At 40.0% G+C, this 26115-nt stretch overlaps 1 protein-coding gene across 3 annotated transcripts in view; it reads left to right on the forward strand.

Moving 5' to 3' along the window:
* The window catches only part of elfn1a (extracellular leucine-rich repeat and fibronectin type III domain containing 1a), an 80068-nt gene that overhangs the window by 26206 nt on the left and 27747 nt on the right, over positions 1 to 26115 (forward strand). For all 3 annotated transcript variants that reach the window (XR_003409910.2, XM_026999088.2, XM_026999007.2), the window contains exon 2: positions 13529 to 13612. The gene's annotated coding sequence lies outside the window, so the exon portion shown is untranslated. The remainder of the gene's footprint in view (positions 1 to 13528; positions 13613 to 26115) is intronic.

Raw genomic sequence — 26115 nt, forward strand, 5'->3', positions numbered from 1 at the left:
GTGTGCATTTTTAGTTCCTTCTGGTGCATTTCCTGTCTTTCTTTGCTTTTGATAATGCACATGGTACAGCATTAACAGGTTTGTTGATTTGAGCAGGGCATTTGTTTCATATGTACATGTGATGTGTTTATTCCTAAAATGGTATTTGTTCAATGTTAACATAAGATTGTTTTTCATGAATATAAAATTTGTTACATATGACTTTTTACATGCTAAGTAAAAGTATTCTTGATTAAATAATTTTCTTTTGTGTTTAGTTGACCATAAATTAGGCTACTGGAGTTCAAAGAGGCAGTCACTGACATCAACTTTTTCTCATTATCAGAATTTTATCAGATGATAAAGAACATTTAACACTATACTTACAAGGCGGCGCACGTGAAGAAAATGGATTAGGATCTGATTTTCAAGACACGTCCCCTTTTCAACTGAGTGCTATGCAATTACCATCTACACAGTACTATCTTCAGAAATATGTGAAAATAATGGATCCAGTGACTTAAAATTACGTGTCATGTTCAACAACTTTGCTCTTACCACTGCTAAAACCTTCAATAGCTGTGTGAGAAAGTTACACAGGTGGAGTTTGACAGGAGTGGAGGGACTGGGCATTCTGCTGTAAAATATGTGGACAACTTCTAAATGTCTGCTGAGTTGTTCCTGAGTCTGTACAGAGAACATACAGGAGCTTATGGGAGCTTGGTGGCCATACAGGCTGCCACTGTATGGGACTTTTGTTCTGAAACTCTTTGGCTGATAGGTTGGAGTAACTCAAAAATAATGAAACGTAATCACATTATATTACTTTAATAGAGTAATATTTTGAACAGATACATTTATGAAGGTTTTCAGTAATCTGTAACATAATACATTTTTAAAGTAATCCCCTCAACCTTGTTTATCCCTGGTCCCTCATCATCTCAAGACTGGACTACAACTCTTGACTGCAACTCACTCTTGGCTGGCCTCCCTGCACATGCTACTAGACCCTCACTGCTGATACAGAATGCAGCTATGTGACTCATATTCAACCTTCCCAAGTTCACACACATGACTATACTGCTGTATTCCTCCCTTGGCCTCCTGTATTCATTAGATTTTAATCTCTGACACTTGCTTAAAATAATAATATTGATAGTATTGTATGTATAAGTGGCTTTCAGGATGCCCAAGGACACTATATGTGAACACAGAGATAAAATGAACACAAAACCAAAATTCCTCCTGCCTGAAGCATTGTTTCACCTCGTACCATATCTTGCACACTTCATGCTTCTAGAACAGCAGGACTTGAACCACCACCTCTCGGGACATGCCGCAAGACTGTTTTCTGTACTAGCACCCAGATGGTGGAGTGCCACTGTCTGTCTGTACACTGGAGTCTCTTGCTGTCTTCAAACATTGTCTAAAGACCAACCTCTTCAATCAACACCTGGATGATCCATAGACGCTTCCAGTCACTTGAATAATTACCAATCCTCACCTTAGTTTGTACATTAAAAAATCTTTCATTGGGTATATGCCTTCTGGTAGATGATGTAGGTTTATACAATAGTAGACACTGAATGTATTTACAAGGTAAGTTTTGTTTTGTTTTGTTTTTAAAGTTGGCTGGTAAGTACATTCAACAATAAAACACCCAACATTTTCAGAGACCATTTTAATGGCTTAAGATCTCAAAACAGGCAAAATACAGTTAGAAATGGACTTTCTGAGCACATTAATACTTCCTTTAAATGCACTTCAGTCAACGTTGAGACAAGACAAGGTAAAAACACTGACATGAATGCATTCACTGTTGCTACAAGCATCTTTGCCTGCTTGTGTTAGCATATGTACATGTTTCTGATGGCATTTGGAATGTTACCATCTCTGGATGTTGATGTTTGTTGTCAAGTCAATGTTGTTGCTCCATCTGATCTACAAGTGCATTGCTAGTTCCTCTAAGTCTTTCTAATGAATCAGCTGTGGCGTGACCCATCAATACCCAAACGTTGACTAATGCAACCAGTGCAAACAAGCAGCTAGTGAATCTTTCCACTATTGAATGTTCTCCAAGTAAACAAGTGAAACCGACCGCATGAGAGCTGCATGCAATTACTCCCTTATTGATTTAGTAATTCTATCACACTTGGGCATTTTGGGCTTTTTAAGAGAAATGCCATAGTTTAGTGCAGTGACATGGCTTTACATTTCTGCTTGCCTGTCCCTTAGAAATAAGAGCAAAAATGATCTTCCCTCTGGCTCTTCTCAGAGGTGTGGTAATCATGCTATGGATTTTCCAAAATGACCTGTGTTGTTTTTAGATGGAGGTGGTGATGTCAGCCATACCTAGGTTTGCTGTGGGTTGGGTTTGTGGAATGGAATTCATAAAGCCACCATCCTGAAACATTTTCTATTGATGCTAACATGAACGTATGATTATCAATTCAAAAGCACCTTTTGCGGTGCCCTCTGACTCCTAGTAGTGAGCTTCTTGAATACGCATGGGTGTGGTAGCACATATCGCTGAATGACATGCTCTGGAGGTATACAAAAAGAGAGAGAGATAGAGATAGAGAGAGGGAGAGAGAGAAATAGAGATAGAGAGAGAAGTGCTAAAGGAAGCAGAACTGAATGACTTCTCAAGAGCACGGAAGTGTGGTTGCGTGTGATTACCGGTGCTCCTGTCAGCCGTTTAGCCGTACACACTTTGACTGATATGCACTCATGGGGTTGGAGGGACTGCTTAATGAGCACACAGCGGATGAGAATCGGCACCGGGAAATTGATTTACCACCTTCATTAATGGGGGAATATCCAAATGGTTGCGAGTATAAGTGCAGGTGGGATGCTGAGCGCCTTACCTTCCCACTCTCGGACAGTCTTGAGTGTGCAGGTGAGTGTGCATATGCGTTAGGATGGCAAGGGAGTGGTTAAGAATGCTTAGAACACTCTGAAACACCCCAGAACACCTTGCTCTGCAGTGTTTCACTTTGAAGTGGCTCTTGAGGGGCCATTGACACTCGTTGCCTGTGACGGCAACTTTGTCGTCACGCTGCAGGCTTCCTGATTAATGTGCTCAATTTGTGCGCCACATTTGTTTTGTTTACAGATTTAGCAAGCATCCTGCTGTTCACTCTGCCTGTCTGACAGCCATGGAAAACATTTAGTGTGCATTAGCGTGCACTCGGAGACGTGAGCCCTGTTCCTCTCAGGACCCTGGCCTCTGGGTTTGCTGGGCAACTGGCATTAATGGATGTACCGTATCATCTCTTTAGCAGCAGACCATTTTGTTGGGAGCCCGCCACACACATTTTATCATTTGCATTTTAGCTCTTTTCCCTAGAAAAATACCTGGTAAGGCATGCTTGATCTATGACAATGAATACACAAGCTGTTAAATACTGCATGTAGCTTTTGTGGAAAATTTAATTTGTATTTTAAAGAGATATGATTATTCAGTCACCCTTGTGTTCATTCTGCTCTGAAACTGATAACATAAATGCCCTCCTGGACAGATAAAGCTTTCCTTATTGCTCTCCATAGCTGAACAATTGAGTCCAAGTAACCAAATCCTTATAGAATGAAGAGGCAGACTGAGTCAACAGAAATCTGGTGATCAAAGTTGATTATCTAGTGAATTACCTGAGATAAATTAGAAGCCAACTGCAATAAAATAGCCATGATGAAAACACTTATCATTGTCTATTCCTGACTGGCTTGCTGCATACTCTGCAAGCCTACCTGTCATTCTAAACTAGATATCATCAGCATGAGCTAATAAAGGTGAGCAGTAACAACCAATAGACTCATGCCACAGTTACTCTTTCTGGCAGTGCTGCAGGTTGGTTGCCTTTACTGCTTCTTCAAGAAGTAGCACAGGAGAAAATCTCAAGTGTGATACACAACAGCTGGCTGATCAGAAAAATTCTTATTTGATTTAAAATGGAGGTGGAGAGAATCTTTTAAAGCCATCACAGTGCTGGAGTGAACTGTGTTGAGAGCCATTAGTTGATGCTAATGGTGGAAACATCATTAGCAAATTCACACAGACATATACACATATCTAGGAGAGATTTTTTTTAATACTGTATGGTTTTATACTGTATGTATACACGTGCAGTTGCAAGCTAGTATGAATATAAGAAACATAAACTGTCTGATAGAAACATAAGTAGACAGAGTAGTCTAAGGCCCCATTTGAAAGCAATGTAATTGTTTCCTACTTCCTAATTTATGAACTCTGTTACTCTTCTTGCTTTTGGAATTGTAAAAGAGACTTGGAAGAACTTTTTTCACAGTGCATGGTAAATTCACATAAGAATCCATTTTTAATCGAGAACAAACTGAACATCAAACTTTGTTACAGAATAAAAATAGATATTATACTGTGTATAACATTAATAAAGTCTTCATGCTTATTTTCTCTTGGCAGGCACTGGTCATTTTATTGAAAAACATTTTATATGGTAATTTTAATACAACCTTCAATATATACTGTTTATAGGGATCTTTGATAAATGAATTCAGTGGTAAATCAAATTACTAGTGAACACTTTCTATTTATGTGGTGTTGAAAATTGCCATGCTATCACAATTCTTAAAAGAGCAACACTGTCATAGCCTAGATATGAAGCACACAGGTCGTAATACCAGCTGTTCAGCTTTGCTGTGTTTTTGACAGTGTGCCCAGCCATGATTTGCTGAAAGTACACATGGATGTGTTGGCCTGGTGCTCTCAGCACCTGAAAGAAGTCCTGCTTCCTGTAAGGCTCTTTTTCTTCCTGTGCTCCAGAAAAAAAAACAATCCTAGATTGTGCGTTTGTGTTGAATCCAGTGCATGATTTGGCAATGCGGCATGTGCTGGAGAGGGGCCAGAAGAGAAGGGGCACTCTTATCCGGATGCACACCTCTTCCCACCTTACATATTGAGTACAATAACTAATTACTGCCTGTGTCACTCAAGAACTCCTGCATTGACTGAGGACCAAAGTCATTACAACTCTTTTCAGAGCTGCGTAAGTGCAGTGTTGACAGCGATCCCTGAGAGGAAGCTGGGACACAGCATTCATTTCACTGTCGTGTTGTGGGATCCGAGGGCATTCTTTGGAACGTATTACCATTCAAATATGGCACTCGCCCACAAGACAGCGGAAAGCAGCTGATGAATGATGATTTAGCCTAAGCTGAGTATGCCACAAAGCTGAGGTAGAGAGCAACTTTCAGAGCAAAGTAAATGCTTTACTGCATTTTACAACACCCTGTTCTTTCTTGAGCTGTCTGTGGCCTCTCCCTGCCCCATTGTTCCATTAGCGTGCCTGTAACAAAATAGTGTGATTCCTTTCAGCATGAAAGATGGCCTTCTGTCAAAGCACACCATATGCTTTTACACATTATAACTTAAATGCACTAGTTTTAGATGCTGTAACATTCATGATGACATTTGTAATGGTTTGCTGAAGGTAGGCAATAATGTGATAACACGTAATGGTATTTGAACTGGCACACAGCCTACAAAATATAATGCAGACAAAATGCAGGTTACCGGGTGTTCATACGTGTGCTATTGCCATGTTGAAGATATGTTCCAGTGGCAAAAATACATGGGTTGTTTCCTGAAAGTACAAATCAGGTTAGGAAAGGATCCTAGTTATTGTAGTCTATTGTACTTCAGCCACATTTAATGTATACTAAGATGTTTTCCTGCTGAAGCCACAATCACAGGTTTCACAATTAAAACAAACATGGCCAGTAAATGGCAAGCTAAGCTAGTCTGGTCTTTCTTAAAACCTTTTCTTCTTAAAGAAAGAGGTTGGGAGTATGTTCTGGAGAACATTTGGTGCTCAGTAATATACAATAATAAACAGGCAATAATACCAGCAATTATATTTAAAGACAATGAATGGTCCACTTTGAATTGTATGTAATCAGTGGAATTAAAAAGAACAATTTTATTGAGTGTTTAACCGTTGTATATGGTGGGTCAACAAATTCAAGAATCAATGGGATTTGATGTTCAGTCATGTATCTGATATACAGAAGACAAGCCTTTAAACTTAAAAAAGAAAATAATTATTTCACAGAAGTAATAGGAAATATGGTCAGGAGGTTAACTTGCTGTTTCTGTGTGTCATTGCAAGCCATGTGTCCAGCCAGCTGACTAGAAGCAAGCCAGGAAAATGGTAGATTTAGTATAGCTGTAATTGCACATGGATTATGATATTATTCTATATTCAAATTCAGTAAAAAAAAAAAAATAAAAAAAAAAATAATAATAAAAAAAAAAAAAAAAAAAAAAAAAATATATATATATATATATATATATATATATATATATATATATAGTAAGTTTAGTGGTTTTATTGCTTAGATAGTTTGGTGTACAAGAGAATCATCTAGTCATTGTATATACTGGCAATGTTTTTATATTTCTTCTGACAAGAACTCTGGGATCTCTCATATAACAACAATATATTTCATAAAATCAAATATTCCTCCCTTCACCTCTCTTTCACTTTCTCTCACTTTCTTTTCTTCTCTTTCTTTACATACTTTTAATGCCAATGATATGTCCATGCAAAGCACTGAGAACCTGGTGAGTAAACCTTGCACTGAGAACCTGGAGAAAGAACATTTAGAAGGTGGCAAATCACAAAACTAAGAGAAGCTGTCTGTTGCAGCATATGGACATGCATCCTCTGTAATGTGTCACCATTATCCTGCTGCGACATCAAAGCCCCAAAGACCAATTAGGATGTGTAGAGCTTGGTGCCTGGTGTTACTAGTGTATGTGACACACACATTTCCTCTCCACCTGGCAGATTACTCATCATAGTTATTGGAGCTGCTATTAGAGGCTATGGCCATCATGCAGAGGTGTAGACCACTCTCATTTTCCATAATAATCGCTTACCTCTGGCAGATGGATGAGAGCAAATGTGAGACAAAGCGCTATGCGTAATAAACTGGACTTTCCACTAGATAGCATTTCACATTGATCAAATACTCTGTTTGAAGTCTATTCTTGTTGTGTAAAAAAAAACAAGTCTCAGACCTTTTTAAAAAATAGTTTTTGTTATGCTGATTGCTAAGTCACATAGGGCATGACATTTAATGGCCCTAAGTGACTAGCATTTACAGTTGGGAAACAAAAGACAATATATACAAAATGAAATGATAATGCAGCCTACATTAATTAAATTGGTTTTGAGTAGATTGAATTCCTGCCATTCAGCCCACTGCTCACTTGCAAACTTGGGCATTGGGCTGCTCATGGTTGATGGTAGATTTCATAGTTTGCTATTTTTAGGGTAAGTGTTGTTGGGGTTGTATTTTTCTGAGGCTCTTTACAGGACCAGCAGTGTGAGCTCTCTCTCTTTCTCTCTCACTCCCTGCCTCTCTCTTTCTCTCAGTGTGTGTGTGTATGTGTGTGTTTGTGTGTGTGTGTGTGTGTGTGTGTGTGTGTGTTTGTGTGTGTGTGTGTATGTGTACGTGTATGTCTCTCTTTGTGACTCTCATTGTGTCTCTCTGGGGGGAAGGTAGTAGTGTGGTTCTTTGCTTCTGTACCTCCAGGTCGGGTGGAGCGACTGACTCACTCAGTTGTGAAATCAACTTTACAGAGATTTCCTCTGTTTTACCCCTCTGCCTCCTAGTGCCAGACTTCAGCGCTCACAAATAAATAAACAAGTGACAGTGCTGCAGTTGACCCTGCCTCCCACCGTAATCTCCTTCCATCTTTCTCTGAGATGACCCCCACGGAGACAAAGCCATGTTATATTTCGCACCAACAACAGTATGGTACCATCACTTTCCTCCTTCCACAATCTAAGCCATGCAAACTATGCCAGTGAACTTTGCTTTGCTACTGAGCTGCATATAACAACTCCCTTTGGCCAGTATGCACAGAACCTTCCTTTGGCTGGCCCCCTGGCATTGTGAGGCAGGGACTGTATCCTGATGTGGGTTCAAATGTCAGAGTGCACCTGCATGGAGCATCATGGGGACGTTCAGAAATGTGCCGGAGAGGAAGTGCCCGAGGCGGCCACCAGGGCGGGGTCCACGGGCTACACCACTGCTAGCTGCTCTGCCTCTGTGGCCCACCAGCCTTGGGCTCCTTTCCTTGCTCTTTATCTGAATTCAATTCCTGTAGCATTTTATTACTGTTTATTACTATGCTCAGGATGCTTTTAGGGGTACATGGAAGAAGATGTTTTTGTACATACATTTTGTAAAGGTTTAAGAGCTTAACCAATTAAGTGGTTGTGGACTGAAGATGCCAGAGGATCAGATGATTTTTGTGTGATTATTCATAATGGGTGTGTTTCAAATTGTTTGGTATTTCTGCAAAGTTTGTAAGGCCAGACAACCTTGTTATCAGCCAAATAATTTATCTTATCTAATGTCTCCTGCTTAGCTCTGTACATGCATTTGCCATTTGCTAAAAGTCTCTGGTGGTATTGTCTTGTTTGCAATTGCTCAGAAACATTGTACAGTAATTAGTATCCTTCCTTTGTTGTCTACAGCTTTGAAGTTTCATATATAAAAGCCAGACTATCTATTGCTACGTGCTGGATTTCCCAATCAGCAGATGAGTAGCTCACTAGAGAAGTCAATAAAAACTCAATGCCATTGTGTGGACTCTCTATTGTTTGGTCTTGTCAAGTTCTTGTGGTGTACATATAGACAGATAGAATGACAGTGGCAGCCTCTTGTTGGAAAATTCTGAACAAACTGTTTCTTTCAAACCTTTATAGGATCTGAGACAAGGCTTTATTTAAATTGTAGAAATGTGAGCACAAGAATTTCATTATATTATATTATATTATATTATATTATATTATATTATATTATATTATATTATATTATATTATTTTCAAAGATTGTTTATATTGTGGATTTCAGTAAATCTTCTAAATTGCAAATCTTCTAATCTTCTAAATTATAAATTAAATTTTTATATAATGCTGGTTCACCTGCTTGTTCAGTCCTGAGTCACTAGGACAGTATCTGAGGCAGAGCTAGGAAGATATTCTATATAATCTGGAATTCTTTTCTTTATAATCTGGAATTCTGTTCTACATCATTTGGAATTCTAATAGAGGAATTGTGTGTTGCTTGGAAATTGAGTATATTTTACAATCTACAGCTGTGAGAAAACCTTTGCAAACACTTTGGAATCACATGAATTTCTGGATGTATTAAATGTCTTATTTAAAATGTATTTTACATAACTTTATCTTTATTAAACAAATGGCTTGATAAAAAAAAAGTATGTAAACCTATAAACGTATGTAAACCTATTACAATAATGACCCTTTTAACAGAGGGTGAATGGAGTCAGGTGGTTAAGTTAATTCAGGGCTTGGGTTGGTATGTGTCCTTCTGTCCTTCTGTATCAAGGGATATACTCTTTCTCTCTCTCTCTCTCTCTCTCTCTCTCTCTCTCTCTCTCTCTCTCTCTCACACACACACACACACACACACACACACACACACACACACACACATACACACACACATACACACACACTTTTGGTTAACTGTTCTTCTTCTGTGGTCTGATCTGAAGCAGGCTATTCAAATAAGACATCCCAAAAATAAGCATGGGCTATATACATAAAATAAAATCTAGATTAAAATAGACTAGAATCTCTCTTAACCACTGCTCATGAGTGATCAGAAGCTACAGGCAACACTGCGTTGACATCACCGCCAGTAAAGGAGGTACCACTAGTTACTAAAGAGAAGTATTAATATACCTTCTCATAATTTATTTTTATTATTTAACCAACGTATAAACCTAGTTATCATGACCCACAAGATGAAGCACACTGAGCACAATGTTTCTCTTTGCTAGCTTCAACCACTCTTGACCTATTAGGAACACTAGGTACTTGATAGAGGTGTACTGGGTACTGGATACCAGTGTGCTAGATTCTAGATAGAGGTGTATGGGACACTAGATACAGGTGGACTAGATACTAAGTACATAATAGATAGAGGTGTACTGGATACTGCTAGGTAATAGATAGAGGTGTACTGGATACTACATAGAGGTGTAGTCAACACTAGATTGAGGTGTTCTGAACACTAAAATGAGGTGTACTGGATACTAGATAGAGTACTTGTACTGGGACCTGGAATAGAACAAGGATTGCCAAGAATCAGGTCAAAAAACATTGATTTAATCCCTTTTCTCAATAAAGATATGACACTGTAAAATGTAGCTTTTATTATATGTCACTATGACTTGTTATGATTTGAAGCTCATAACACAATTTAGTAGTCATTCAGACAGACATCCAGACAATGGCAAATGGGTCAGAATAATTTTTTTAATCACAATTGCATATAAGCAGTTGTATATGTATTTGCTGCAAATGTGTAAAAGTAACACTCTTCCCAGCAATTAATCATTTAGCCTTTATGGAAGACTCGCTGTTAACAGACTGTTGTTTGTATGTAGGACAAGATGCATCATCAATGAGCCTTTCCCCTCTTGCACTAAATACTCCTCTAATTAAAGAGCAATTTTCAGATTTCAGATGTTCATCCAGTTTATAAAATGATATGTTTCTCAACATGTATGCTAGAAAGTGAGGGATTATTATTATTTTTTTACTTTAGTAGTGTTGAAAGCGAAGCAGACCGTACCGCAAAGCTATTTTTGTCTGCTGCTTCCCTGTGTGCCCGTGCTAAGCAGAGAGAGCCAGTTGCAGCGGAGCAGAAGCAAGTGCAGGCAGGCGAGAGCCAGGTAGCGTGGCAGCATCTGTGGTCAGTAGACCAGTGAGGTGTTCCTCAGGACCATACAGAGCCCGCAGCTCATCTTGGGCCTGCTTTTCAGCCCTCACTACATGCCCAACATGATTACATCACATGTAGAGCAGAGGCTTGACACAGCTTTGTCAAATCTACATGAGAAAAATAGATGTGGTCAGGGGTAAGAGAGAGTATAAGCAAGGAGCTGTAAATGAGATCCTGAGATTATGGGACACATATTATGTGCACTGTGGCAATCTTCTGCCTTTCCATCGCTTCCGATGAGCACCTTTAGAGCAGCCAGCACATACACAATTGTGTCGAAATGTTTTTATGTACAGCCCACAGTGGCTGTTTCTCAGTTAATTAAACTCCAATCTCTGCGAACGCAGGCAATGCTAGAGCTAGCCATGTGCTTCTGCTGCTCATTTAGTGTCAGCAACGTGTCTACAGGACACAGCCTGAGGGCCCCTTTGCTCCCGTCAGGTCTGGTGCAGTGGAGGGGTCTAAGAGGCAACGGAGGCCAGGGCAGCTGCGTGATCGACCCTGCCAAGGACGCCGTGCTTCCCAGGCCCACTCGCTGCCGTTAAATGGGTCATTGAGCAGCTAAATGGAGTCATTATAACGAGTAATTAAAAGAATAGCGCCCAAGCCTCCGAAGCGCTCCTCCGCCCGCCTCTGGGTTCCGTTGCGCTAGGGGCTGCGCAGAGTCTCGCTGTCCGCCAGCTGCCACAGGCACTTTCACTATCACTCCTTTCACCGGAATGCAAATCACATCGTTCCCAGCTAATTAAACTGCATTAATCGAGGCGTTTGCATTTATTGAAATTCTGACTGGGCCTTAGTTTTTTGTTTTTCCTTGGGAAACAAATTTGTTTTGGGAGTCGGACATCTAAAGAAATTTGTTGGTCGTTTTCACGGATGTGATAAGCATGAGCAATCAGTAACGCCAGTTTGGCAAATAACGCTGCATTCCCCTTGGCTGGCATACATTAAGTACATGCAGGCATTTCTGATGAGAACTAGATCACTTTCATAATTTTGCAAAGGGAGTTGAGTATATTTGCCTCTGAAATAGAAGAAATAAATGATTTTCTAAAAATGTCTCCAATACAGCAACACACTCTTTCAGAGTTTTTCACAAATGTTTAATGAGCATCTCTTACCCAAATCCTTTTCTTCTCTGCTGAAACTGATCCCAGTACAGACTAAGAGAGCAGCACTCCACATAGGATCAACAAAATGTGAAAAGCATAAATGCAATGCATCATCAGAGAGAGAAAACCACACAGTGTAACATCGTTCAGATACATCTGCATATTGAAAGCTTCATATGTCATTTTGTATTTTGTTTCAAAATGGATGTTCTGTTCTTTAGGAAGCTTTCATGGATTACTGGGTATTATTTCAGACAGAAAGAACAAGTCACTTCAAACAAGATTTAATGTAATTCCTGCATAATTCCTGCATGCCAGGTTATTATTCACCAGAATGTCAGAGCTGGTCTATTGCCGGAAAACGGTGGTTTGGCAGTTCATTTCACTTTGGCTATCCAGCCAGCAGTTCAACCCTTTGCACCTTGTCTATGCAGCACACAGGAGGATGCAAGGAAAAACACTTAAGTGAAAACTATGGAAAGGTACAGCACAAGGTACAACACACATTTCAATAAGGTGGTGCAGAGAGTTAAGTAGGGCCTAATTACTGGGTCTAGCTTGCCAAATGCGGAGGGAGGTTGGTCCTGTTAATTAAAGCATAGGCTGAATTAGCATCAGATCGATGACTGAGCGGTAAGGAAGGCTTGTGCATGTGATTGGCTGGGCTGTGACAGGAGACGCTCACTGGACCACCCAGCACTGGGTGGGCTGCATCGATCCTCTGCCATAGGCAGTGTTAAAGATAGAGCATGAGCATGCAGACAGGTGTAATTACCATACAGTGTGTGGGATGGGAGTGGGAGCACTGCAAACAGGAGAGAAGGAAGGCTGGCTGGAGTGGCTTCAGCTGATTGTATGTGTACAGTAGGTCCTCTCAGAAGCCCTGGATCTTCTTCAGGGATGCTGGAATGTGGGTGTGCATGTGTCAGGGAGAGTGTATGTGTGTGTAGGGCTTGTTGACAAAAGTGGCCTCTGACATAACTTGAAGCTGATACAGGGTGGAAGTGCTTTGCTCAGTGGCTGTAGAGCTAGTCCTTATGTTTTTGTTTTTTTTCGTTTTGTGTGTGTGTGTGTGTGTGTGTGTGTGTGTTTGTGTGTGTGTGTGTGTGTGTGTGTGTGTGTGAGCAAGCCAGGTTTATTCTTGCACATTCAGAAAAGCTGTTGTTTCATTACTCATTCTATAAAGTGTATAGATGGCAAAAATGTTCCACAGAATGAAAGTGGTGATGAGAATGAACTTCTTAGCCTTTAATATTATTTTTTGAGCAATGAATATTCATTTTAATGACAGGAACTGCACAATATAAACAGAAACTATTCATATTCGTGAATAAAACTCATTGCATCCTAGTATATTTGTAGATCTGTAGATCACATTGACATTCAAGTGTTTCTATGATACAAACAGAAAATAAACCATAAAATCATGAGGAATTTAACAGCTTCAGTGTGAAAGCATTTTGCTCAGCAAATTAAATTATTCTTTTGCTTTCTTACATTACTGCTTGAAAACTAAAGAGCACCCACTAGGTCAATGGCAGATTGCACTAATGAACAGCCATTTGTCTTCTCTTTTCAAAACCACTTGGGAGAAAAACAAATCTAACCCATGTGGTCTTTGTGTTTCTCAGGAGAGGAAGAAAGAGGGCCCAGCTGCTGATGAAGGAGCTCAGAGATGTGCATTCTCACTAGGGAATTTAACCTGAGTAGCCAGGGTAAGTTCTGCTTGGCACTACTCCATGACCCCTAACTCCAAGCACCAGCCATCTCCCTGACTGGTTCAACTCATCAGTGTGTGCAGATGGGAGCTGTCCTTGTGCTCAGGAGGAGTGCTCTACAAGACTTTTATAAGAGCAGAGCAGTGGCTGCCTTACTAGGGTAGTAGAGATGAGTTGAAGTTAAGAAGCACTGTATTTACTGATGAGTTTCTGACAAATATTGCCTGTGGGGTAGGCTTGTGTGGGCAAGAATCATGGTCAGATTTTCTCTTTCAAGAATTCATTACCTATCTGATCTGTTCTTTTGTATCCAAGTATATGAAACCTTACCAATTGTGCATTAGGGCACTTTTTGTGCTTTTTAGTAAAGGAAACCAAATAGACAAGAAAGAGTATTTTATCAAAGTACACACATTTCCCCTGACTAAAAAAGTTGGCGCTCAAATGACCCTGATAAGTGTTACATTGAATGTGTGACAACTGTGAAAACTTAGCCTACCTACATGCTGGACTCCGTTTGTTAAATATTTACTAGACCTGTTTGTTTTCTGTGTTTGTTTGTTTTACATACAACACTTAGAGATATTGGGCCTTGCTGCTTCATGTCATAAGGACACAAGGGTCCCGTTTTTGTTCATAAAAGTCCAGGCGATGGTTGGCCTGGCATACAGATGGAAGCTTTTAATGAGTGATTAGTATCTTTTCAGAAAACCACATTCACGTCTCACAAAAATAGATTTACTGGGCACAATGGCACAAGACAAAAATAGCACATCTGTGTTTCTCGCTATTTGTGCAGCTGTGAAAATGACACAGAACATGAGATTTGAATATGCATAACTCCCATTCTCCTTCCTTACATACGTCAGGTAGGGGTGGAGGTAGTTACGAATCATTGCATATATCCTACCATTAAATAGCCTAGGCTGTTGAGCTACATCATAAATGTCACCATTTCTATCATTCTCAGTAATTATATCCATCCACTGCTAAGCAGTATCATGACTATAATTATCAAGCACATTGGTTTGTGACCCATAGCAGTTGAAGTGCGTTTCCAACACACATTAAGTTTGTACCTGTTCCTGAAATCACCAGATGATCAACTGTAGCTGTGCACTTGGACACTCTCTGAGTTTACAAGTGGTTCTTGGGAGTTCTTCTGCAAGGACGTCCCTTTGATCAAAATGTGAAGTCTTATTTACATGGAACCCCCATTTCACCATTACAACCTTCCACCTGTACAGGGATGAGGGTGTATGGCACAAAACTGCCAAAGCATATAAACCGAGGGCCAGAAGGTGCCAATATGCTGTAACACTGCACCCAACTGTCCTAGGATACATGATATTCTGAGTTAGCATGTTTTTCTGAAGCATCTGCGCAGATGCTTCAGAACTCTCAGATGTTTTAATAACTGACCTGGAGTTATTGGTGATATATGCAACAGAATGAACACAGAGAACAAGACAAATGCAATTTTCTTTCCTGTTTTAATCATCTCCTTATATCTTAGTTTAATTAGCACTCCAAGTATAAGCCAAAATCTGAAATTTTTTGTCCCCTGCTATCCAAAAATGGACAATATCAATATCCATAGAAATTATTATGGCTGCTTAATTTCAGTCATAAGCAAGAAGTCTTTTGATAAGCAGATATAAATTATAGATAAGTGGCATATAGGAGAAAGCTTCAATATTTGATGATGCTGAGTAGTGTGGGTCAGTGTGATTCACTTCGATATTATAGCTAAGCTGGCAGGCTCACACTGGCAGTCGGGTGCCTCTGAGACCTCATGTGTATTGACTCCATGCCTATATCTGTCTTTAAGTCTCAGCATCTAAATTCTTTCTCCACCTAGCTGATGCAACCTGGTCTGTCTGTGGAGCAACTGCACAGAGATTAGCAGCTTTAGCCTACTGGTTTTTACAGAGTAATTTCAAGGAGGTCATCTCTCAAAACTTTAATGAAATATGCAAAAGATGCAAATTCCTTTAATGCCAATATAAGGTTGTGCATAACGGTAACTCACTGCATCACCTAGTAAAGTTTAATTGTAAAGTCCTTAAATTATTTTGGAGAATTTAGTTATTTGTTTAATGCTCCATTTATTCATAAAGTAAATAAAAAAAAAAACACACTGAATGCTTGTTTCTGTCTTTTACAAATGCTATTTTATTTCTGTCTGAAAAAAAATAGTACTCCCATAATATTTCCTTATCCTTAGTCTAACAAAAGCTGGTAGCTGATCATAATCATATTAATGTAATAGCAATGAATTTGAGGAATTTTATATCCTGGTGATTAATATGTAACCTTGGAGAACTCAAAATATTTGGAAAAATAAACTTTACTTACCCGACACTAGTTTAAGTGTGCCAGGAAAAATAAAGATATACTGTTTTCAAAAGACAAAAAGTAAAATTGTCTAAGATCAATGACATAAACATTTAAATATAATTTTAAAAATTAAGTGTTTTCAGTGTCTATGTTGGTATTGACACCAATTTCATTCGTTCATATTACAAAAAACGTTTATATAACTTTTTAACCTCTGTATAATCAAAAATGTTTTTGACATGGATTTGAACAGAGTGCTATATCAGAAAGTGGTTGAGTTAAAAACCTGAAAGGCAAAAAAAATCAGATGAAGGATACAAATTGCAACAGGGATGAACAAAATAATGAAAAGGACTGTTTCTACCAATATGCCTATAAACAGCTCATGAGCATATGGCTTTACTGGCATTATAACTATGCCCTAAAGCCTAAACTATTCATGGGGAGAGAAAGACTTTAGACATGAAGCAATTAATAATCACAAATTTGATAGCCAGTGGACCTCATGCAGAGCCCCTGATAACCATGTTCTGTCTTTTTTATGGCATAAGAAAGAATGATTCTAGGTGCATGAGCGTAAGCATATCTCTGTTCAGTATAAGTGAGAAGGATTTTCTTACAACAAAACAACTGCATACAGATTAGAGTTGTAATGCACATGCTCAAATCCTGGCATTATATAATTTGGTTATTAGACTAATATAAGAATAGTGAAACACTTAACAAGGATCAGAGAAGATGATCAGAAATACAGAATCATAATGCTTAATTCTCACTGGTTAATGACCTTAATAATGTTTTTGTAATAGAACATCATTACAATGGTGTCTGGGTCAGAGCTTTGAGGAACTGTTTGGATGAAACAAATCCACAACAAATAAGTAAAGAATCTAGAAACTAGAAACTATGAACCAGTGGCCAAGACTGATTTCCTAGATGGGAGACAGCTATAGATCTAGCATCAAACATTAGAACAGCCTGCATTGTGCCAGGGACTAGGGGATACATCTTTAAACATTATACAACTCTGTCACTTTGAGTAGGCTTTCTCTCTTACTCAAAGCTTTTTAGCCAACACTGACTTCATCGCACTAGGACTGCCTGCATTTTAAGGCACCTGAAGGGAATGACAGATCCCTGTGATGGTCTGCAGGACATTGAGGTTCTAAGAGGAAGTGCATATAGACATGCTTTGATTTCCTCTACATTTCCAGTACAAGTCTTTCCTTTGTTCCACTGTCATTGTGAGCTGCTAAAGGAAATTGGCATCGGCTATAGGAATGAACCTGATGGAAATATGTCAAGAGAAACAAATCTCTCTATCCAACAAATGACTTTACCATCAATAGTCTGGTTGGGGAGATCTCATGTGCTGTCTCCAGACAGTAGAAGACCCCAGACCATCTTACCTGGATTTCAAACCTGAGACTTGATTATGTTTATTATCCTGGGCTTTTGGAAGAAATGATTCAAAACTTTCTCTGTCAAGGTGGATGAACATCCTCACCTGTCCTCACAGTACCTTTGTGGATTTCATGCTAGCATCCTTGACCCTCTGACGATGACCCTTCACACAACAGCACTCCTAGGGCTAGTTTTTGGCAGCTTTACTTTCCCCAAGTGGCTAGCATAAGCACCCAGTGCTTTAATGTATCACTTAATTGAAGTCTCCTCTGATCCAGGCAGGGAGCCTTCCTTCTAGCCTCATCGTCCTTACTACTCTCTAGTGATTCAGAGAACCTCAGCAGTCATCAATGCACCCCCCCACTCTCCCTCTCTCTCCCACTTTCTCAATATTTCTCTCTCTCCCATCTTTCTCTCACTCTCTCTGACTCTCTCCACACCTTTGTCTCCTATCCCTCTCTTTCTTCCTTCCCTCTCTCCAAAGCTCACCCTAGCTGCTAAAAGGTGAGAGAAAGAGACAGAGAGAGAGAAAAAAACTCTTGCATGATTTGCTGCACATTATTGCATCTTTAGGCACACACCAGTTTTTGGTATGAAACTCCACGGAATATAAGAGATCATCAGAACCCATGCACTGGGTGATTTTTCCAAGGGTTCCTAGTCTTTCTTCCTGAATAGGTAAATATGTTTTCATGGCCAAGCTAATGGTTTTCTCTCTGAAAATCAGCTGGTCACATTACCTAAATGCCATCATTTCTATTTCCAGCTGAGGAGTGGTGTCCCTCCTGCTGCTCTGGCTATTAGGTTGCCCATACAATCATCTTATCTATATGGGGCATGTAAAAGGTACATGACATGCTGTATAAGCGCCAAATGATTGTTCTTCCCTAATGACTTGTGTTTAGGAAGCAAGCCATGACACTTGCTAAAAGTGGAGGGTATTCCTACAAGCTAACTGCATCTCAAAAAATTGATGAGAACTGTGATAACCTAAATTTCTACATATAATCTCCACTTTCCATATGGGTGGGATATTTCATATCAGTCATGGGTCAATTAAGCCTGGACTGTACACAGTGCTGAGAAGTTTATCAATTCATAGATCAAATTGCTACTTTTTTTATTTTGCCTATTTTTAAAGCTTCTTTCTTCTTTTCCTGGCTGTCATGCATGCATGCTGTTATGCATGCTCTGAACATGCCTGCTCTCATAGTTATGGTGTCAACAGTTTCTCTGAGGCAGCAGTTCTGTCCTATTAGTGGTGAGAAAGTATATTTACAGAAGTCACTCAGGCACATTGATGACCTTGCAATTTTATATGAAGTGCCTTTATCACTTGCAGTAAACATTGGTATCCTTTACTTAGTACAGTCCTTTTCACCTGGAATTGGCTAGAATGAGAGGGACACAGAGATGGAAGGAGAAGAAGAGAGGGAGAGAGAGAGAGAGAGAAAGAGAGAGAGAGAGAGAGGAAAAGTGAGACAGGGGGAGGGAGAGGAATAGGGGAGAGGGAGAGGGAGAGATGGAAACAGAGAGGGAGAGGTTTAGGTTAATCAACAATCAGCACCACAGAGAATCAGTCAGTACAGTTCATTTTAAAAAGCAGCACCTTTTATATCCAGCCCCAATTCCAGGAAAAGCACCTTTTTAATATTCATACGAAAATATCCATGAATGCCACTGGCCAAGATCTGGTGTTTAATTAAATGGATTGATTCTGCTGCTTTATATACTGTAAGCTATTAGAAACTGACACTAAAATCTCCATGAAACTGAATTGCATTTAATTAACACAGCAATGGTGAGCCTGCTGAAGACAGGACAGTACTTTGGTAGTCCAGAACTGTTTTAAAGGACCCAGTACTCTTTCTGGGTTAACTCTTAATTAAGTGAATATAAGACTTATTTAAATGAATTTGCTTAAGCATGCAATATGGATTAGGCCATTAAACACTGACCTACACCCTGGTGAATTGCACTGTACATTTCCAAAAACCATAGATATCTCAATCTTCCATTTAGTTTTTGTGCATCCACACTCAAGACTATATAACGTTTGGTGAAAGTTGGAGCAGTCTTTTGAAGAATCCACAGCATCTGTGAGTTTGCTGTTCCCCAACAGTAACCTTTGTTGAATAGCATGCCGAGCACTGCCAAGCACAGGCATCGCTGAGCTCTCACTCCTGCACTCTGCAGGCAAAGCTAATGATAATGTTGTGAAACTATCACTGTGCTAATGGTCCAAACACACAAATGACATCATTTACCCAGAGTCACTTATTTTTGTTCTTTCTTCTGCTTGACAAGATGGATGAAAGCCTCTTTTGTAGCCTTGTGTGGGGGCCCAGGTACTTGTTTAAAAAAGCACAAATTATTATTAAAGTATTTGGACCTCTCAATATTATTAATAATGGGATTGATTTAAGTTGTACTGGTGAGCTTGCTTGTTAATAGAGGCTCATGCAGGATGTGGAACACAGAATTATCTGAGAGAGAGAGGCAATGATGAAAAAACAGGTGAAAGTCAAGGCAGGGGCATGAGGCTCTGAGAGACAGCTGTCATGTATTTGTCCCAGTGAGTGTGTCTCTGACCCCATCAGCGACTGACACACTCAGAACCATACATTGTGAATCCTTGAGTTAGAGCTGAAGGATTCTGGGTCAAGCAATCTCCCGCTAGCTCCTGCTACACCGGTCTTCTTGGCAGTACTTGGCATCTTTGGTAATGTTTTGGAGGATGATGACCCCCAAAACTGCTAACAGGGAGTAACACCTTGCAGGATGGCCACATTTGCATAAAGCTAACTTATTAAATGTCATTAAAAGCAATGCTAACTCATAATGGTTGGAAGCATGGAAGTGTTTCTTTAAACTGTATTTTTCCTGTCAGATAAAACTAGAATATGCATCTGACTTAAGTAAAAACACTATGAGATGAATTGTATAAAATCAAACCATAACTTCTTATAATTCCATAAAGTGACAAGTAACTTCTTTGGCATGTGTACATAAACATTTACCTTGTAGTTTGCAGGCAATGTAAGCTATCATGGTGTACTATAACTATATCATATTGTTGAGGTTAAATGACTGTAAGATGTGTCAGCGTAAATTTATCTAAAGATGAAAACCACATTTAACCACAGTTAAAGCAGAGGCAATTTTCAGGATGGGACTCAAAATGTTTATATCTACATTCTATCACAGGTTATATTATGATCTAACAGACTATACCAGTCAAATGGGCATTTATTCATGTAACACACGTTTTCATGGTATTCAGAAATAGTGTTAATGTCAGACACTCTAAGCTAACTGCTTCTGTAATAGTATCTGTGTGCTATTTGCTATTTGGTTGCTTGGATATTGATCAAAGTGCAGAATATATTTCGGCATTCCTGTCCCAGGAGCACTCTCTCCCAGACAGAAGCCGTGGTGGTAATAGCTGTACGACGCATCCACTGATCTGAGAGATAAAATGTAGGAGAGGTGTGAAAGAGGTATTTGTGAAGTGGAGAAAGCGCCATCTAGTGGCACTGTAGGACGGCACTCCCTGAAGGTTTGGCTGCCCAACACACAGGTCATCACTCTTGCCTTGAGAGAACTTGAGGTGTATCTCTCATGCTTTCCTTTACAGTGTCTTCTGGAGAACTCACAGCATCAGAGGAATGCGTAATCCATGACTGCTGGTGTTAAGTCTTTCATTTAAAAGGTCCATGATGAATGAAGTGAGATGATAAGAATCCTGGCTAAGGACTTCGGTTCTTTACATACAGATATTTACAGCATAAAGAACAGTCAGCTGATGATACACAAACCATTCAGACTCTTTTGAACTTGGTAACTTGGATGTCTAGCATTTTAACAGGAAAGGCAGTACTGTTTGCAGTACACCAGCTAAAACTACCTCAGCCAACAGTTCATTCCAACTGGCTGAATCTTTGGTGATAGAGAGATTATTGTGCACATCTAACAGCAGAGTATGGCTGTGAGACTGACTTTACTCTACCTCCAAATGAGATCGAAATAAAACCAAAATACATTTAAAGAACTTAATTGAGGCCTTAATTGATTTGGAAGCAAGCCACATCTTTCATAGTTCAGCGCTGATTGCCCATGGTAGGGCTAACTTTTCTACTGCTTCAGAATAAAAACAGTGCAGATTTTTTTAAATGACGCTGTTATATAAACGAGTTTCATACTGTCCCTTTAGAGGCCTTGACATTTTTTTTTTTCATAGAGGAGAGACATTTCCTCTTTTCACAGGGGCTCAGAAGAATCACTGAGACAAAACGAATCACTGAGAGAGACTCTACACCTCGTCACACAATCCTCACAGAGCAGTCTCAATACAACATCAATACAAACCACACCCATGGGACTTAACACTCAGTTTCCCTTGAAAAGCACTCAAAGCATAAAAGGCTCAATCCCACCCAAAGGTTAAAAATCTGACATTTAAAACCCCTAAACGTTATCCATCAAATTTGTAGAGCCAGACCTTTTCTGTGGATATTAAACCAAGTCCCAAGATGACAAATTAAGCCAGACATCTGTCTGTCTATATGTCTTTCTTTATGAGCAAATCTTCTGTTTCTATTCAATTTTTCATCTATCCAGTGACCAGACAACATTTCTAAAGATCATCCAGGGACAATGCACTTAGCATAGTCTAGCTCCGTTGCTCACTCTTAGCTTGCCTCTCTCATGAGGTATGGTAAATAGCGAAGGCAGGAGTGGTTCGTTAGTTCGTGTGAGCAAACATAGCGCCTGTGGACTTAATAGTGTGAGCTTGGCTGGGCAGGAATGTGGGCTGAGGTCTCCTGGGGAAGCATGGAGGCTGTGGAACAGCTGCAGTCTTGGGAGGGGGTGGTTCAGATGGAGGGGGTGTTTGGCTGACTCATGCCTCTGCAGGAGGATGGAACCTGGGGATGGCTGCAGGGGGGTGAAGTGGGTCCTGCCGGTAGAAACTAACAAGAGCAATGTTGGCAGGTGTTCCAGCACAAAAACATAATGACAGTGGTAATGTCACAGGAGTGTTTTGTGCACTGTGAATAGATGGGAACTGCCATATTTTAGATTGAGCAATTTGTTGATTTTCAAGAGCTTGTCAAAGATTCTTTGTGTGTCGCCTCATCTTTAAAAACATTTTTCTCTCAGACTTTGTGTCTTTGAGAGCAACCAATGGCAATAAAAATGCAAATGTTATATTTTTGAGCTCAACTCAAAATATGTTGGGGCTGCTCATTTCTCTCTTATTCCTGTGCTTAACATTTCAAGGGGACTGATTTTCACATCTAACTTTTTCAGCCTCTGCACATTCACCACTGGTGTGCGTTATGATGACAAAAAGGCACACGGCTCTGCAGTTCTCCTCTGCCCCATCCAGTCGTGCTGTATAACTCATACCCTTCATTCCCTCGTATTCTCCCCTCTATGCTGTGCCCCCAGGAATATGCCATGTCAAATGATTTCATCTCGGAAAAAGAGAGGAAAAACAATCTTATTTCCCAAACCTACCATCTGGCAGGACAGCTTTCGACGTTTCCATTCAGCTCCGTCCAATACGACGCTCCCGTCTGTGCACCACGGCCCCCGTCCTTGGAGATAGATGGCATGCGCATGAGGGAGGGGGGGGGGGGGGGGTTGGAACATTCTGACAGGCCCAATGTCCTCACCGCCATGCCGTTCTCTGCATGATTGATTCCATTTCTCCCTCCAACATCCACTCCCCGAGCCTTCATCTCCTTCCTTTCCTCTCAGCCATCATTTGCTATTCATACAGTATCCCCGGATCCCTCTTCCACCCCCCACCCGCTGAATTTAAGTGAAACAGATCACATGCGACGCCAAAGGTGTTGGTGTCTAAAAGCTAGTGTTCACCTCCCACTTCTCTGCTGGAGCCATCTTTCAGCCACACAGGAAATGGAAATAGGGTTAAAAAAGAGAAAGACTGAATGGGACAATGAACAGGATGGCTTTTTGCTGTGTCTTTTGGCTGGCATCTGAATGCTGCTGGTGTACATTGAATGATTTTTTTTTAAATTCTTTTTTCTTTCTTTCTTTTTTTTATGGAAGCATAGCAGCTGCCAAGAGTGGCGCAGAGTTTGTGGTTGCATGGACCCAAAGAATCATTTAAGGGGTGGTTCGAATGCAAACACGGGGGACAAGGAGATGAATGTTGCAGAATTCTGTACAGCGGTCATGAATCATAAATCATGAATCATGGTAATATGAGCTCAACTTTTCAACATAAGAGTCCTCTTTTAATCATCTTTCTTTATCCCTGACAAGGCTGCCTTGGGGCTGGGGCACAGGGGATAGCTGCTCCAACAACACTGCATGCATGCAGCCATTACAATGGGGAGTGTAATCTAATCAGAGTTTAATCTATCTTGTGGAGATTAGAGGATTGCTTGAAAATGGCAGAAATCTAAGCAAAGCCCAAAGGCTGCGGTAAAGGTCCCTCTCTCATGCTGTAGAAAACTTCAGACATCTATTTTACTTTTATTGTGTGCTAATAACCAAATCCTAAGAATTTATTCTGGGTCTAATTGGAGTGACCTTCTTAAATTTTTTTAGAAAGAACATTTCTCATCACATTATTTAATTTCATAATGAATGTCATGAGCACATAATTGTAAATGGTGGGCCTGGCTTGTATGTCTTACCAAAAAAATTGAAAGAAAACAAAAGCAATGAATTTGATCAGTGAAGTCTCTATAATGAATCAACTGTTCTTACTGACAAGTTTATGAGAATGGACTATGGAACACTCAGCTCTTCTTCTCTTCAGCCTTTTTTTTGGCACCAAGAATATTCTAATTTCATATTTCATGTAGAATACAAAAAAAAAGTGAAAAAAGAATGAGCTGAACTGAATTTCTCATTGTACAGATTTTTAAATTTGGAATTAGTGAAAAACATTAACCAGGACCAGAAGACTTGATCATACCTCTTCTAAATGTGCTATTTATATTTCTTCTGTCTGTGCATTTACATTACACTTTGTCTCTGACATGGGTTCATTAAATACAACAAAAAGTTTGGAACAAAACAAGAGGCCAAATATCTTGTGAACAAATCATGCTGTTTTGAATTCTTTTATGCTTGCCGATAGGGATGTATAGACATTATTTAGAGAATGGAACTGAGTTGGATTGTGATCCAATCCCTGTTGTCAGTTGAGCTATAACTTTTGGCTCCTTATATGCAGGCATTGTGCCCAGAGCCAATTGAAGGATCAGTCATGAATATACAATGACTTTGCATGAGATTTTTCACAGTTACTGAACAATACTCTTGTAGTATTGCTGCGTCATGCTCTGCGTAAATGGGAAACCTTAGGTGAGTCAGTCAATATATATACATATATATGTAGTTGCCTATACATACATATATTGGTGCAAGGCACAAATTTGTCAGCCACCCTTTATTCAGTTGATTACTAGTCAGTGTTTGACCAGAGGGCACAAGAACATTCTCAGCAGCCCTATAGTGTCACTGATATGACAGTGGCATGGTAGTAGGAGTTTGTGTCAGACACTGTCACCTAGGAGGGTTAAATGGGTGCTCTAGCTGCTATGCCAGGGAGCTAGCTCTGGTGCTGGAGCTGGCATGGGTGTGGCCCTGATGGAAAATACAGTGGTGTGCACAGAGACATTTGGAAAGTGTCACAAGCAGGAATGCTCCCCGAAGGCATTGTGATGGGGACTGTCAATCTCTGAAGGGGAGGATGGAATGATGGAGACTACCACTTATGGGTGCTCTGGCTGTTATAACAGGGAGCTGGCTCTTTGGTAAAGTGGTCACATGATTACCACCTGTTGGCCCTGGGTTTGAGACCCAAGTATGGTTTATGTTAGAGAGCTGCACTGGCAAGTGTGTATATGGCATAACACTGTTGCATGAGCTTTTATTAATGCCAGTGGATCTGTTGAGTTTTTTCACAGCATTTCTTTGGTCATTAATTTCCTACTGATGCAAGCATAGCAAACACAAATTTTGTATGGCAACATGTACCCATCAGCCATAACTTTAAACCACCTGCCTAAAATAAGGTTTTGATTCCCCTTGTACCACCAAAGTAGCTCTGACTGGTTGAGGCATGAACTCCATAAGATCTCTGAAGGTGGTATGTGGTATTTGGTGCCAACACATTATTAGCAGACTCTTTAAGTCCTCTAAGTTGTGAGATGAGGCCTTACTGGATCAGACTTGTTTTTCCAGCACATGCCATACATGCTCAATTGGATTGAGATCTGGGGAAATTGGAGGCAAAGTCAACAACTTGAACTCTTTGTCATGTTCCTCAAACCATCCTGAACTAATTTTTTCTGCATTGTGCATTTCCTGCTGAAAGAGACCAATGGTATTAAGTAACACCATTGCCATGAAGGGGTGTACTTGGTCTGCAACAATGATTAGATAGGTGGTATATATCAAAGTAAAATCCACATGAATGCCAGGACTCAAGGTTTCCCAGTAGAACATTGCCCAGAGCATCACACTGCCTCCACTGGTTAATCTTCTTCGCAGAGGTCATCCTGCGGCCAACTCTTCCCCATGCCACATGCATCTGGTCGTCTACATCATGTAAAATAAATATGTGATTCACCAGACCAAGCTGCCTTCTTCCATTACTTCATGGTCCAGTTCTGATGATTAAATGCCCATAGTAGGTGCCTTTGGCAGTGGACAGGGGTCAGTATGAGTATTCTGAATGGTCTGTGGTTGCACAGATGCACTGATGCACT

Source organism: Electrophorus electricus, chromosome 8, assembly GCF_013358815.1.
Source record: "Electrophorus electricus isolate fEleEle1 chromosome 8, fEleEle1.pri, whole genome shotgun sequence".
Lineage (NCBI taxonomy): Eukaryota > Metazoa > Chordata > Actinopteri > Gymnotiformes > Gymnotidae > Electrophorus > Electrophorus electricus.